Here is a 16,730-nt window from a genome sequence, read left to right as displayed (position 1 = left end):
CATTCGGCATAATTGGATCACAATGACAAAATCCAGAGTCAAATGGTCAGAAGGATGAAATGATTTTTCCATGGAAAATAATTCAGAAATAAATTGCTGTTTCACTGGCCATTTTTCTTCATATTTTAAATCAAAAACTTTATTGTTATGCTTCTAACTTTTCTTACATTGGGATTTAGGGAAACCACAGTATAAAAAATGCTAATCTAAAAAGGGATTCTGAGAGTGTGATGTGATTGCCTATTTAGAAAATTCACTAGTATTTTGATTTGGTAGAGAGGCAAGAGCTGAAATAGAAAAAAAAAAAAAACAAAAAAAACAGAGCCTTTAGGAAGTTTTTCATTAATAGAGTGCAAAACCAGGAACAAGATAACACCAGCTTAGTGCTCAGTTTGAAGCAGTTTCCAAATACAGCACACAGGCTGCTCAAAAGTTAGATCTCAGAGAATTCCTTGCATCATAGCCTAGATCTCCCTCCCTGCCCCACCCCCTCCAAGTGCTCTGGTATCAGTGTTGTAAGGGTTAAAAAGCCTCTAGGAGCAGTTCAGGGCATGTGGGAGGACCTGAGCAATGAGAGGTTCTGAGGCACAGGTGAGTCCTGGTGGAGGTGGGGCATAGCCCCAAGAGGTGATGTCTGAGCCCAGGTACCATGTCTCCCCCCTTAGTGCTCTCAAAGCCTAGCACGCCTCCCTCCCTCTTCTCAGCCAATCTCATTATGCCAAGTTTCTAGAGGACCTCTCCTTCCCCTGGATCCTGGATAATAAATATGTGCTACCCAAGAATAAGCTTCTCTTTCGCTTCACCCCTACCTCCTGGTGGTCTGTCTCTGTGGGATCCGGGTTGGTACCCGAAGTAGGGTAAGTGTGGCCTAGCCCTGCTGTCGATGGATGAGCATTAAGAGTAGCTCTAGGGGGAGCTACAAAATTAGGGTAGCGTTAAGTGTGAGCAGCACATCCTGATTAAGCAACCAATCTGGTCTGAAAACTTCAAACAAATCTAGTCTCTATGATTCACAAGGCAAAGTTCAAACATGGCAATCCCATTTTCCCAAAGATTCTAAATTTGTTTCAAGGAAAAAATGTCCACAAGGATATCAGTAACTCAGAAAGGTTCCTGTTAGAGTCAGACTGGCTCAGAGTGCCTTCCCAAGATTCTCAGGTTGGGCTTTCCACCAACATCCAGAAATGAGGCAGGGCCAAAGTGGGGACTTTCCAGGTATCAAAAGGTTCTTCTGGGGGAGGGGGGGAGTAGATGCTGAATCCTAAACTGGGTACTCAGCAAGGGATACATTCAACACAAGCAGCAACTGTGGAGTTGTTAGGCTTCCCCTCGATTCCCCATCAGGGAGCCAAATAATAAAGTTTGAATCCTCTCAATTCCTGGTAGTCATGAGATCAGTGGCAATAAGAGAGCTGTTTAAAATCCCCTTCTAATCGACCATAGAGGTTTTAAAGTGAAAGAATTCATTTATACTCAAAATATTAATTGCAAAATTAAAGTTTATTGTTGGATAGAAACCAGTTTGCTAAGAGACTGACTTCGATAGTGGCATTGGGAAATGGCATTTGGCACTGAGAATGCTTTCTCAGTGGGCAGAAGGATCTTAGCAAAGTGCTTGGGCTTTCTGGGAAGAATGAGTCCAGATACTGCCCTTTTAAAGAGTCTTGGGGCTTCAGGACTCAGGTTCCTGGGCTTAGATGCTTATCGGTTTTCAGCCCAGATCTCCTATTGGAATTAATAACATGTCCAAGGAATGTCTTTAGACCAGGATTTCTAATTGAATAAAAGGCTCCAGCATCCTGGAAAGATAACTTATCTAGGGAGGATATGGCTTCCCCAGAAATGGTTGAGATTCTGAAAGGGATCACAGATCAAAAGGAAATCGTTTCTTAAAGGGAACACAACTTCAGTAAAGGGAACAGTTTCCCTCCTGCTTCACCAGGAGCAGAGTGAGCTTTCAGATCTAGCATCCAGCCCAGGCAAATGCCTGTGGCACAAAACTAGAGAATTCTCATACAAAAAATGTCTCTCAAGTTGTAGACCAATGCCGTTTTCTAAATGGCTTAAAGAGACTGAATCCATCAGTATTAAATATTCTTCTGAATCTCCACATGGGGAAATCCAAAGAAGAGCAATCACAAGTCATAATTTTGAAAACTACGATGGGGAACAGGAGAGAGAATGAGACCATCTACAAAGCACTGAAAGACTGAAGGACCCTAGCAGGAGGAGTTTTTTTTTTTTTTTGGTTTTTGTTTTTATATCTTGGGAAATTTCAAAACTCATTACTCCAAGAAAGAGCAGTTAGGATACCCTGGTCATTTCCTCTAGATATGGAGAGAGCCAAGTCCTTGATCAGAAAGGAGCCTGGAAGAATAAGTAACAATAAGTAATAGCATCACAAATGTTATGTTGGGAACATGGCAAACTTGGAAGACATTAACTCCAAACACATTAACTTTGTTTATATGTGGACATGTTGTCAGAATTCTTCAAGCTATTATCATTACTGAGAAGTTTGAAAGAAAGGTGAGGGATGAGTTTCATATGATGGAGTGCTTCTAAAAAAACAAAGCTGACTAGAAGATGATAAAAGAGCAATCACTTCATAAATTTGGGTGTGAAAGAAGTGACACAGAGTCTGCAGGTGGGATATGTTGAAAATACTGGAACCTTACTCTCCTCAGAGTTGAAGAAGAAATAGCCTGGAAATCTAAAAGTCTGTTTTGAGGTTTCAGAGAGATGGAAAACTGGGGAAAGGATAGCAGAAGGATTTGTAGAAAGGAGGGGGAGAAGATAAAGGAGGAACTCCTAGGAGAGCAAGGGGGAGAGATAAGGTAACAGAGATAGGGTAAAAAGAAAGGCTGAGGACAATAGTGAGTAACAATAAGATGGAGGGAACTTCACAAAGTGTAATTATAAAAAAAAAATAGATAAATCATTGTTTAATTTGATTTTAAAAATATAGAGAAGAAAACCAAATAGAATAAAAAAAGAAAAGGGTGCATATTTCATTATGATGAAATCAAAGCAATCATAAGGAGTAATTTTGCCTAATTTGATGCCAGTAAATTTAATAATTTAAATGAAATGGAAGAATATTTACAAACCTGTAAATTACCCAGATTAGTAGAACAGGAAATATAATGTCTAAATAGAGGTATGTTAGAAAAAAAAAGAAATTGAACAAGACATAAAAGAGTTCTTAAGAAAAAAGCACCTGGACATGATGGATTTACAAGTGAAATCTATGAAGGATTTAAAGATCAACTAAGTACAATATTAAATGTATTATTTGGAATAATCAGCAAAGAAGGCATTCTACCAAACTCTTTTTAAAAAACAAATATGATACTTATACCTACACCAGGAAGAATAAAAACAGAAAGAAAATAATAGGCAAATTTCATTAATGCATATGGATACCCAGAGAAGGAACACTGGGAAATGAATGTAAACTGTTTGCATTTTTGTTTTTCTTCCCAGGTTATTTTTAGCTTCTGAATCCAATTCTTCCTGTGCAACAAGAAATTCAATTCTGCACACATATATTGTATCTAGGATATACTATAACATATTTAACATGTATGGGACTGCCTGTCATCTAGGGGAGGGGGTGGAGGGAAGGAGGGGAAAATTTGGAACAGAAATAAGTGCAAGGGATAATGTAAAAAATTACTCATGCATATGTACTGTCAAAAAAAAGTTATAATTATAAAATTATTTTTAAAAAATGCATATGGATACATAAGTCCTAAATGAAACACTAGCTTAAAAGATTTATTAGATCTTACAAGTATATACATTTTGACTAAGTAGGATTAATACTAGGAATGCAGGGGAGTTTTAGCATAAGGCAATCTATGAACATGATTGCTTATATCAATATTAAAGTTTAAAAAATCATCATAATAATAATAAATGCAGAAGAAGATGTGGATAACAATACCACATTGTTTTTTGCTAAAACCAAATCATACAAAAAAACAAAACAAAACAAAACAAAACTTGAAAAGTATTGGTCTAAGTGGATTTTTCTTAAATTGATTTTTAAAAATTTATATAAAACTATCAGCAAGCATTACTTGTAATTTGGATAAGCCAGTAAGATTAGGCGTGAAACAAGAATGCCCACTGTCACCAATGTTATTCAGTATTGTACTGGAAATCATAGCAATAATAATAAGAGAAGAAAAAGAAATAGAAGGAATCAAAATAATAAATGAGTTAATAAAACAATCTTTATTTGCAGCCCATATGATCATATACTTGGAAAATTACAAAGACTCAACTCAAAAGTTATTTGAAACAATTTACACTTTAAGCAAAAGAGCAGGACATAAAGTAAATCCACATAAATCATCAGCATTCCTATATATCATAAGCCAAACCCTACAAGAAATAGCCCATTTAAAACAATTCTAGACAGTCTAAAGTACCTATGAGTACACCTGTTAAAACAAACATGGAGAGTATATAAACAAAATCATAAAAAGACTTTTTATACAAATAAAATCAGATTTAAATAACTGGAGAAATAGTCATTCTTCGTGGGTTGCCCAGGCAAATATTTTTAAGATGACAATTTTACCAAAACTAATTTATATATTACTTAGACATGCCTATATATAATAGGTCATTTATACCAAATTTTTTTTTACTAAATTATAAAAAATAATAACAAAATTCATTTGGAAGAACATGAAGTCAACAATATGAAAAGAACTATTTTTTTAAAATATAAGAAGGGAGTTTTAGCAGTACCAGCTCTTGAGCAATATTAAAAAGCCATAATTATTAAAACTATTGAGATCAATGGAACAAAAGAGACATTGCAGCAAATAAATGAGATTAACCTTATATCTGACTTCTGATGAAACAGTCAAAGCAATTTATAATTAAATGAAAACAAAAGCTGTTGTAATGCTAGAGAAACTGATGCAAGATAAAGATTTGAGAGTTTTAAAATATTTTATCACAGGGAGAGTATGGACTGGAGGAAGAACAGGATCCATGTTGAGCCCAGTAGGCTGGATCAGACTCTTGTCTCAAAGTATCCAACAAGGAGTGAGAACTCTAGGGACTCTTGTAGGGTTCCAGTGATCAGGGAAACAAAAGCAGAGTGGGGTAGAACACTGGTGAGCAGGAACTTCCAGGCAAAGACCATAAATTTAGTTTTGACAGGTTGGGGGTAAGGAAGGATCATAAATTCTGATAAATTGGGAGATACTAATCTGAGGTAGAAGATATCTAAGATAAGCCATCTGGAGTTTATGACTTTTTGGAATGCTAGAATTCAGGGCTCCCAGCCCTAATTATCTCAGTTCTAATGGGAACTGATCCAATCACTTTGGGGAGCAAAATGGAATTAGGGCCAAAGAGTTATTAAACTATCTCTATTCTTTGACCCACAAAATATCACTGTGAGGTCTATTTTCAAAGAGGGAAAAAGGAAAAGAATCTGCATGTACTAAAATGCAGTTTGCTTTGTGGGGGCAAAGAAGTGGAAATTGTAGGAATGTCCATCAGCTGGGCAATGAACAAGGAGTGGTCACATGTGGTGATAGCATGTCATTGGGACAGAATACTACTCTGCTATAAGAAATGATAAGCTCAAAGTTCTTAGGGAAACATGGGAATGTTAGGGATGTAGAAGACCCTTACCCAAAATGACTACTCAGAGATCACTCAGTAGAAGGCAGAAAAGATAGGAGGGCTGAAGAAGTAGTAAAGATACACAGCTTTTATAGAAGAGATTACATCACAAGGAAGAGAGCATTGAGAAGGGGAGGACGAGGCATCTAATGGGTTACTGTTTGAAGATTGAAATGGAAGGTGTCTGATACAAAGGATTACATCATAAATTAGGGAGCACTGAGAAATATGTGCCCTCTCTCCTAATTGAATGTTAAACATGGGTGCCAAAGGCAGATTAGAACAGGATGCTTTGTTTTCCTTATTCAGAGAGGAATCATCAGTCAGACCTTCAAACTTCAGATTACTGAGCTGACAGCACTTAATAATCTAAATATTGATACCATTGAACAAGGATAAATGATGTCATCATTTCTGGTTGAGTAACTCTATCTAAAGTTTTAAGTCAATATTGGCTTGTACACACTGTACTTATGTAGGTCACAGAGACATAGAAATAATTTTTAAAATACAGAAAAAGAATTTAAACATTCCTGTAAGTTCATTTTATCTCTCCATTCCACACAGGAAGAATACAAAGCAAAATTAACCCAACCCACGCTGTGGGCCATTCCTGCTGGCTCCAGATTCCTTGCCTGGGCTAGGCCTAGGTCTTCTGCACACTGAGCTGGGGAGGATTCCATTTGGGAGAGACTTCTTTCCCTTTTTTTCAGGGACAGGAAGCTGGCTACAAGGAATTACAAGAGTGAGGCCCTACAGGAGTTATAATGACCATGACCCTACCTTAAGGGGAGAGAGACCTGTGTGTATGGCAATTCAATCCCTTACTCAAAATGATTATTCAGAGATTTCTCACAGTGAAGATCAGAAGTTTTATTAGAATCTCGGGAGAAGCTGGCAGTTCTAGGTTCTCAGAGAGAGGAGGCCGATTTTTACGAAGGGTAAGAGATGATTTAAATAGTCAAAATACTGTGGTTAGCTTGTTACAAGGTTTGCAAATGCTTGCTTGAGCTGATATTCGCACTCTATAGTATATTTTTCATTTTTCCTAAACCTTTCAGACCTTCCAATACTAAAATTTTATAAGGAACCACATAATCCCTCACAATAAAACTTATTTAGAGGTAAATAATCGATTAAGCCAGAGGGTTTAAAGGTTTCTAAGGAGACTTTCTCAGACTTTCTCAATCAACCAATAACCATAGCTGGTTTGGAGGCTTCTGGACTATCTCCAGGCCATTAAATAATTCATCAGGTTCTTCTCTAAGCAGTAGAGTGAAGGCCAAGGGGTTATCTCTTAGAGGTTTTCTGCTGGAAGAACAAGTCTTTTGCTTTTCTTCACTACCCTCCAATGGTAGTGAGGTAAAAATTTATTCGTTTTGTGATCACAAAGGCAAAATGGTTCCCCCCAAAGAGGAAGGGGGTTCCTTCTCCTATCCCGTGTTCAGTGAAAAGGGGCAGAATCAGTTTTCAGAAGGTTTGCAGACACAACTGCCGGGTTCTCATCCTACAATGCAAAGACCACTCATGGAAGAACCAGGCAGCAGGAGGACCCTGTCTCTTGGGGACAGGAGGCAGCCCTTGGGCCTTTCTAAGAACTGATAAAAGCCTGAAACTGCACCCGAGGGAGGGGATGGTGACACTCCAGTTCATGGCAGTTCCAGAGTTCCAAGGGAAGTGCTCCTTACCCAGGGAGAGTAAGTTCTCAGCATTCTCCAGCATAACCTCCTTGTGCAGCTCTTTCTGATCCAGGTCCAACAGACCCCCACTCCTCAGGACTGAAGTCCATAGTCACAATGTCACAAACTCCTAAAACATCAACAATCAAAGGGCTTGAGAATTGAAGCATGCTTTATAATTAATCTAATCCAATGCTCCTCAATTTACAGAAGAGAATTGAAGCATGCAGAAGGGATCTGCCCAAAGGTGACAGCCCTTACAGCACTCAGAGCCAGCAATGAAAGCAAAGTCCCCCAAAGACCAATGGAATATAGAGAAACACATTATATATTTTCATTTGGAAAAAAATTGAGAAATGTCTTATTATGAAATGATACTGCCTCTGGCATCAGAAAAGTTATGGGTTCTATCAGAGAGATATGAGGATTTTGGGAGATGAAATTAGTGCTATATGTGAAGCTAGTAAGTTTTCTGTATTGTAGAGCTAGAACATTTCCATGATCTCTGAGGAGAAAAAAAAATCTTGTGAATTTTCCAAAAGCCAGAAATTAAACACTATCCTTCTCCCCCAATAATATTTTTTTATTTTTCCAAATGCAAGTACAGATAGTTTTCTGTAAGGGTTAAAAAGCCTCTAGAAGCAAGGAATGTAGTTCAAGGCATGTGGGAGGACCTGAGGGATGAGAGGTTCTGAGGCGCTGGGGAGTCCTATGTGGAGGTGGGGCATAGCCCTTGAGGCAGTGTCTGACTCCAGGTACCACACCTCCTTCCTTAGTGCTCTCAAAGCCTAGCATGCCTCCCTCCTTCTTATCGGGCCAATCAATCCCATTATGCCAGGTTCCTAGAGGACTTCCCCCTTCCCCCATATCATCAGTGGGGTATAAATATGTGCTATCTCAGAATAAAGTTCTCTTCTTCACCCCTACCTAATGGTGGTCTGTCTCTATGGGATCCGGGTTGGTGCCCGAAGACGGGTAAGTGTGGCCTAGCCATGCCATCGATGGACAGGCAATAAGAGTAGCTCTAAGGGAAGCTACCAGGTTAGAGTAGTCTATAGGGGTGTAACAGTTTTCAACATTCATTTTTGTAAGATTTTGTGTTTCTAATTTCAGAATCACACACTTCTTAATGGATCTGGCCCAATAGTTATCAATTTACAAAAGCAAACTGAAGCAGAGAGAAGGGATTTACCCAAAGGTCATATCCTTTATGAGAATACTTGGAAGCACAGCCATGCAAAGGCCTCCCATCTACACTGTACACAGCTGGTATGGCCACAGCTACTGACATGTTGTCTCCCATGTTGGAATGGAAGGTTCTTGAGGGAAGGAACTGATTTTTCCTTCTTTGCATCTCCTGTATATATACAGACAGCCTCTTCCCTTTCTAAATGCCTGTTGCTTTGACCTGAGAAATGGTAAAGAGAGAGAAAGGCTTGGGATAAGCAAAATTTAATTAAGTGATTCTAGAAGTATCTAATTACAGCTTTTGGGGCATGGAGAGGACTCAAGATATGAAGAAAATAAAATGGAACAGAAAACCTACCAGGAAACAAAGAAATGCTGGACAGCTCCTGAATCACAAGTAGCATTTATTATATAGGTTTGCTTTATATTGCATCTGCTTTTATGTTCTGCTGGTTACCTGAAAGTTTTTTTCTTCTCTTATTTTGTATTTAAGATTAAAATAAATAATAATAATAACCACCCAAAAAAAAAAAAAAGGTCCTTTAAACTCCTTTAAAAGAATTGGCCAAATGAAAAAGAAGGTATACTAAAGAAAATAATTTGTTAAATATTAGAAAGCCAATATAAATAAAATATACATGGAAAGAATCCACTAATCATCTTCTGAGAGAAACCTCAAAATGAAAACTCCTAGGAATATTATAGCCAAATTTCAGAACTTCCAGGTCAAGAAAAAAAAATTGGAAACAAAACCAATTCAAATATTGTTCAGGTACAGTCAGGATTACAATATGATATTCCAGAAGATAAAGAAACATGGATTATAGCCAAAAATGAACTACTCAATAAAAGATCTTTTGAGGGAAAAACTCTCAACGAAAAAGGAAATTTTAAAGCATTCTTGATGAAAAGGCCCAAGCAGAACAGAGAATTCAAATTTTCAAATAAAAGACTCAAGGGTAGCATAAAAAAGGAAAGAGGAAAGAAAAAGAAATAACTAAGTTAACAAGATTAAACTGTTTATGTCCCTACATGAGATAATCCTTAAGAACTGAATTCCCACTGGCTTGTTGTTTGTCCTTCCTTCTCTAAGAGGACTCAGATGTTGGGAAGGGAAAGCCAAGATTGGGAAGTTAATTAATTGAATTAGGAAAGCGGAGGAGAGTGGGAGGTGCAAAGTCACCAGCCTCACCTCCTTCTCCAGAGCTACTTGGTTTCAGTAGCCAGATATAGATCAGGGTGATTGGAGATGGCCCAGGAAGCAGGGCCTTGAACTTAAGACCTTGACCTTGACCTTAAACTAAACTCTCAGTCAGAAGGAAGCAACACCTACAGAGGGATTAAAGCCTGGAAAGGATTGAAGCCAACAATAACCTCTTTTACCTAGTCAAAAACATCAAGTCTGGAAAAGTCCCCAGGGTTATTGACCATAGGGACAGGCAGGAGTTTACATGAAGAGACAGGGAATAAATTGATTTTGATAGGATGGTTTAAAATTGAAGATGGGCTCACCTTCTCTTACTCCTACTCCTCTGATTCCCTTCCTCTCCCCCACCTCCTACAGACCCAAGAGATAGAAGAGGTTGGGGACCCCAGCTGGGAAGAGAATATGTAGAACCTCAACGTCCCCTGAGTCAGAAATCTCCCTGCCACAGATACTCGGTCCTCCCAGGATCTCTTCTCCTCCAGGATATTAAGCCATCCCTTCCAGATGGTGCTGAAGGTCAGATGATCCCCCCATTAGCAAAGACAAAGGCAACTAGGAAAAGACAGGAGGAAGCCCTCCGGAATGACCAGGAAAAATCAGACACTGGGGGACACACAATCCTGTGTAAGATGAATCCTCCGCAGGGATATTATCTAGACAACAAACTGAGTGAGGGATCCAGTAGAATATTAAGGGTTCTGAGATGGAGTCCTCAGGGAAAGAGCAGAGGAAGCCTAAGGCTGAGCGACAATCAAGTCTGGTATTCAGCTCCCAGGACCTGTAGTGAGGGAGGGGGCAGGGAGCTGGAAAGCCTGGGCAAAAAAGAAGTAAATTTTAAGTGTCCAGAAGTGATATAGGTGGGTAACTGAACCAGAAAAAACTGGATGGCTGTGTCCTGAAATCTAACTGGAAGATGGGGGAAGGTTCTTAAGACACTAGAGTAGATTTTAGGCTTAGAATCCTTAAAAGAATGTGGAGACCATGAACCACGCATCTGGGAAGCAGCCCAAGATCTGTGGGTCCAGAGAAATGGGCCTGGGAAAAAGCTTTAATTCCTGCAACCAAGGAGGAAGCAGAAAGACAGAGCTTGTGGAACCTCATTAGAAATCAAGTCAGAAGGAACACAACCAACTCAGTAAACAGAAGCTGGAGGCAGAGAAAGGACACTGAGGTCCAGAAGCTGAGGCTGAAAATGGGACTCCTGGGTTACTATGGGGAAAGCCTGCCTTTGGACAAATATGACCCAATACTAAGCTGGGGGAAAAGGGCAACACTGGATATTTGTGAAGTGTTTGGGAATCTAAAAAAGAGGTAGGGGCCAAGTATTTGTCAAGAGGGAGGGAAACTGTTCATGAAGAAGGGACCCAGACACTCCTTGAAGGAGAAAATCTCCTTCAATCCTGCCTCAGTGAGAGACCACTCCAGGGAATCAGATAAAGTGGTTTGTCTAGGAGGGGTTGGCTCCTTTCTAAGCTACAGAATTCCAACCACATTCAAGTGAAGATCTATACAATTCTAGCTAAACAGAAACCCAGCTTGTAGATAAGAGAACCAACTTGGAACTCCACCACTAGCCCAGCCCACAGGGAGCAGGCCTCCCTTGTAGCCAAAGCTCCTATTCTAAAAACTGCCATTTTAAACTCATTTCTTTGCAGAGAGGTCCTAACATTCCATGCCAAGGAAACCTCTGCCACTGGAATGATATTCTCTTCTACAGCTATCCTCTCTTTATCCTCACCTATATCCCGAACAAGACCTAAGCCTGTCGGTGAGGATCTCTCTACTAGAAACTTCCCCTTCAGACTTTGCCTGGAAGGAATTCAGCCTTTCTATTCATGCATAGTAAAGGCTGCCTTCCCCATACCTACAATAAACCTCTTTTATCAGTCTAGCCTTTTCGGGTCCGTAAATTCCTTTACAGAGAATCTCTACTCCACCAGAAGGGGGTTCCCCAAAACACCCTACCCTTGCTACGAATCCCAAGAGGGTGCAGGGGAGCCTAACCCCTCCATTTGGTTCCCTGAACCCTGAACCTGCTACCAGACTTCATCATTTAACACCCTAACCACCAGGAACCCTACTCTCATTTTGATTCCCTAAGTCTAAGTTCCCTGACAGAAGGGAACCCCAAAACCTAAACCTCATCAGTTAAGTTGTGTTCCCTTTAAGAAACTATTTCCTTTTGATCTGTAATCAGTTTGGAGTCTCAGTCCCTTCTGGGGAAGTCATATTCCCCCAGATAACAAGATGCCCGAACCTTTGATTCAATTAGATTTACTTAGATTTTAGATATATGTATTTTAACCCAGAAAGATGGCAATTATTGAATGCCATCTTTCTGGGTTAAAATACATATATCTAAAATCTAAGTAAATATTGGCTAATACTCAACATACTTTTATGCAGGTCACAGAGACCTAGAAAAAATAAAATACAGAAAAGTAATTTAAACATTCTTTTAAGTTCTTCACTTTATCTCAACTCCACTCATAGGTCATGTACAGCTTGAGAGATTAAAAAAATTTTTTTTTAATTTTAAAAAATTGAAAAATTTGGGGAAAAAAAAAGAACTACCAAAATTGTGTGGAAAAAGGAGCTAGTTGTGGTCAGATTATTTTTTGGGGTGTGGGGGGAATCTCAAAAGATGGCTCCAAATAGCTCCCTACCTCATGTGTGCACACAAGGTGAGCAGGGGAGCTGGAGATCGGCAAGTGGGGAAAAAGAGCCCCGGTAAGAAATCCCCACCCGGTCCTAGATTTGGAGTGAGGGTCGCTTGCCCCCTCCCTCTTGCTGGAGCAAGACATGCTGACAATGTCCTTCCTGCTGGAGCTCTCTAACCCCAGCCTCCAGCTCTGATGTCTCCAGCCATGTTCCTCTTAATAGGGGTCTCTAGACTTACCTAAGGTGGCATCATAAATGAATTAAAAAAATATAAATCTATATAAATTCATTAGAAAGTTATTAGAAATTGAATAAGATCCTGTAAGCTCTTGAGAACCTCAAAGACAACAGTATTACAATCAGCCAGGGTTGTTTAGAAAATAATAAATGAGGTCATCTGTTAGGGAAAAAATTAGGAAAATAAAGAGGATTATAGATAGTCTGGGATAAGAAAGAAAAGGAATAGATAAGATATAGAAGCAGAAGAAGGAAAATTCTGTTTTGAAGATATTTAATCAAAGTCACTGGAGAGACTTAATCTTTTTTTTTTTTTTTTTTTTTTTTTTAAGGGATTTGCCCAGGGTCACACAGCCAAAAAAAGTTAAGTGTCTGAGGCCAGAGAACTGAGATCTTCTTGACTTCAGGGCTGGTGCTCTGTTGGAAAGATTTATAGAAAGAGAAAAATTGAAGTAGTGAGGTTTGAAGGTAAAAAGGATTTGGAATTTTGAAAGAAAAGCTTGAGGGTGCCTTGGAAGTGTCAAAGCCTTGACACTTTTGATATATCAAGATTTGGTGTTTCAGTGATATGGACAGTATAGTAATATATTGGCCAGATGAAATTATTTAAAAGTAGAATACTAAAATTCTGCTCTTGAAAGACCATTAAAAAAGTATACTTAAAACAAAACAAAAGATCCTCACCACAAGTAGCTGCTATGAGAACAGCGAAGCTCAAAACCCAAACACAGAAGACAATGACTAGACAATATCTACAAGGAAATGCCCAAAGAAATTCAAAGGAAAATGCAGATGGAACCTAGGTCTATTAATAACTAGATAAATAGGCAAAATGAGCAAAAAAAGTTGCAAAATTCAAATGGATAAATGAAAAAAAAAGTAACTGAGTTATGGAAGAAAGGTGCATTATTTGTGAATAGACAATATTTTTAAAAGAAAAACTTCTTTCAATAAATTGCCCTAATAGAAGCTAATAATTCTATGAGATAATGAGTTATATTACCTTATATTGGAGTTTTAATAACAAGATAACCCTCACTTAGTTCCACAAGAAAAGGGTAATATGATCTCATTCTTTGTAAAACTGGTGATCTCTGGAGAAACTTGGGACTTGGATGCAGTTAACCTTCACTCAATTTTTTAGAACACTGTCTCCATCTTGTGAGATAGTTTTCACAGTTCACTTCATCCATAAGCACTCTTGCTTCTAAGTGTTCCCCTCTTTTAAATGATATCCTATTTATCTTGCCTGTAGGTTTTTTGAAAGTTATTTCTTTGCTTGTTTTTTTCTCCCATTATTTTGTGAACTTGTGGGCAAAGATTGTTATTTACCTTTTTGAAAACCCCTGTCATTCAGCATCTGACACAAAGGAAGCATTTAATTAGTGTTTATTGTTGGACTGACTTAGCCTCACAGCCTAGATTTGATATTTTCCTCATTTTCTAAAATGTAGAAATGGAGGCAGACAGATAAATCATTAAGTATAAAATTATGACATAAACTGAGATCTTTTGGTGGGCCATATGTAAATGTATCACAGACCCTGGGAAAAGCCTGCAAACTCCCAGTTAAGTGGTCCCATTCAATTGGAGATCTTGATCAATCAGCCTCCATTGAATTGCCACAAACAAGTCTCTATGGCTCAAACTCCCAGTTAAGTAATCTCATTCAGTTTTATGGGCCAGAACTTGAAGCAAGCTGCTAAGTCAGTGGAATTGATAGACAATAGTTGTTTAGCATAGTGCTTAACTGTTCTCTAGTTCAGTACATGTATTTAGTACTTACTACAATTCTACAAGATTCTTTAAGAGAGCATATATAAACTAGGAGCCTCAACCAGGCAGGGAGATTCAGAAGCCAGAGAAGGCACTTGGGGAGAACTTAGGGAAGACAGAGAAGTGGTGGAAGTCCTCCTGCCTTCCCCACAGAAACCAAGACACATTCAGGAGGACCTCAAGAAGCTGGCAGAAGCACAGGACTGGTGGCAGGAGCTTAAATTTTCAAAACCAAGGAGAGAGATAGGCCTCTAAGAAAAGTAACCATCCCCCAGGAAAGGAGACAAGACTTGGAAAGAGACAATAAAGGATTTGGACTTTAATCCCTGGCTGCACTTGCGATTACTGAACTGAAAGGAAGACTGCCTCAAGAAACCTCAGGAAACCCCAACAAGAGAATAATAAACCAGCGGGTTTCAGGCTGAAGGAAGTTTAGCAAGTTAGCAACTCACTTAGCTAGCAATTCTAATAGCCTACAAAGTGACAAAAGAGAGAGCAAAAAGGTTTTAATTTCTCCACAGTTCTTGGCAAGACAATATACCCTGGGCTGTGATCCATCATTTCCTTCTTTTCTATCTTTTCGGGAATAGAAATTCTGGGGAAAAGGACTGGAAGTCTTGGTCACTTTTATCCATTTTATGGTGAGAATGATGCTCACTTCTCATGAGAAACAAATAAAACTTTCTTTACACCTTGAGAGATCTCTGAAATTTATCATGCGGGCTATGTATCACACACAATCAATTAGAATTAGAAATGTTAATTTCAGAAAGTCAATATTTAAGCATCAGAAATGGCAACTTGCTTTTTAAAATTATATATATGTATGTATATTTATTTATTTATTTATTTATAGCTTTTTTTATATACAAAACATATGTATGGGTAATTTCTCAACATTGATCCTTGCAAAAACTTGTTTCAACTTTTCCCCTCCTTCCCCCCACTCTTTCCCCTAGATGGCAGGTAGTCCCATACATGTTAAATATGTTAAAAGTATATGTTAAATACAATACATATATATGCATATTTATACAGTTATCTTGTTGCACAAGAAAGATCGGATTTAGAAAGAAGGTAAAAATAACCTGAGAAGAAAAAACAAAAATGGAAGCAAACAATAACAGAAAGAGTGGAAATCTTATGTTGTGGTCCATACTCATTTCTCAGTGTTCTTTACACTGGGTGTAGCTGGTTCTATTCATTACTGATGAATTGGAACTGATTTGGATCCTCTCATTGTTGAAGATAGCTACATCCATCAGATTAGATCATATAGTATTGTTGTTGATGTGTATAATGATCTTCTGGTTCTGCTCATTTCACTTAACATCAGTTCATGTAAGTCTCTCCAAGCCTCTCTGTATTCATCCTGCTGGTCGTTTCTTATAGAACGATAATATTCCATAACATTCATATACCACAATTTATTCAGCCATTCTCCAATTGATGGGCATCCATTCATTTTCCAGTTTCTAGCCACTACAAAAAGAGCTGCCACAGACATTTTGGCACATACAGGTCCCTTTCCCCTCTTTAGTATCTCTTTGGGATATAAGCCCAGTACTAACACTGCTGGATTAAAGGGTATGCACAGTTTGATAATTTTTTGAGTATATTCCAAATTGCTCTCCAGAAGGGTTAGATTTGTTCACAACTCCACCAAAAATGCATCAGTATCCCAGTTTTCCCACATCCCCTCCAACATTTTTTGTTATCTTTTCCTGTCATCTTAGCCAATCTGACAGGTGTGTGGTGGTATCTCAGATTTGTCTTAATTTGCAAGAAATGGCAACTTTGTAAGGAAAATTCAGCTACAATAAAATCTGGAATTTCAACTTCATTGCCATTCTGCATTTGCTGTTTTAGAAGAACCCCTAAATTTAAAGTGAATGACTTTCCATTAAATTTCAGCACAGTTGAGAGCCCATAAGACTGTTCAAGCAGGATCACATATTTAGAACACTTGGCCAATTTCAGGGCTCTGCTACTTCATCAATGGGATTTGTTCACTGAAAATCCATATGGAAGAGGATCATACTTTTCAATGTGAAAGGGAGAAATACCCATTCAAAGTGAATGATAAATTAGCTGGATTTACATTAGGAATCCCAACTCAGTTTAATTAGGGTTAGTTCTAAGGGAATTTAAGTAGAATGATTAAAAATAAATTTAAAATACTTAATCCTAAACTATGGCACTCTTCTGGGGTCAGATTTCTAAAATTACTTCCCCTCAAACCAACCCAAGACAATTTAACAAGATAAGGTCAAAATGGAGACCTACCACATTTATACGTATTTTAAAAGAAAATTAGAACATGGAAC

The sequence above is a fragment of the Sminthopsis crassicaudata genome, chromosome 3 (assembly GCF_048593235.1).
Source record: "Sminthopsis crassicaudata isolate SCR6 chromosome 3, ASM4859323v1, whole genome shotgun sequence".
Taxonomy (NCBI): Eukaryota; Metazoa; Chordata; class Mammalia; order Dasyuromorphia; family Dasyuridae; genus Sminthopsis; species Sminthopsis crassicaudata.
The sequence above is the reverse complement of the archived record's forward strand: the minus strand, read 5'-3'. Positions refer to the sequence as shown.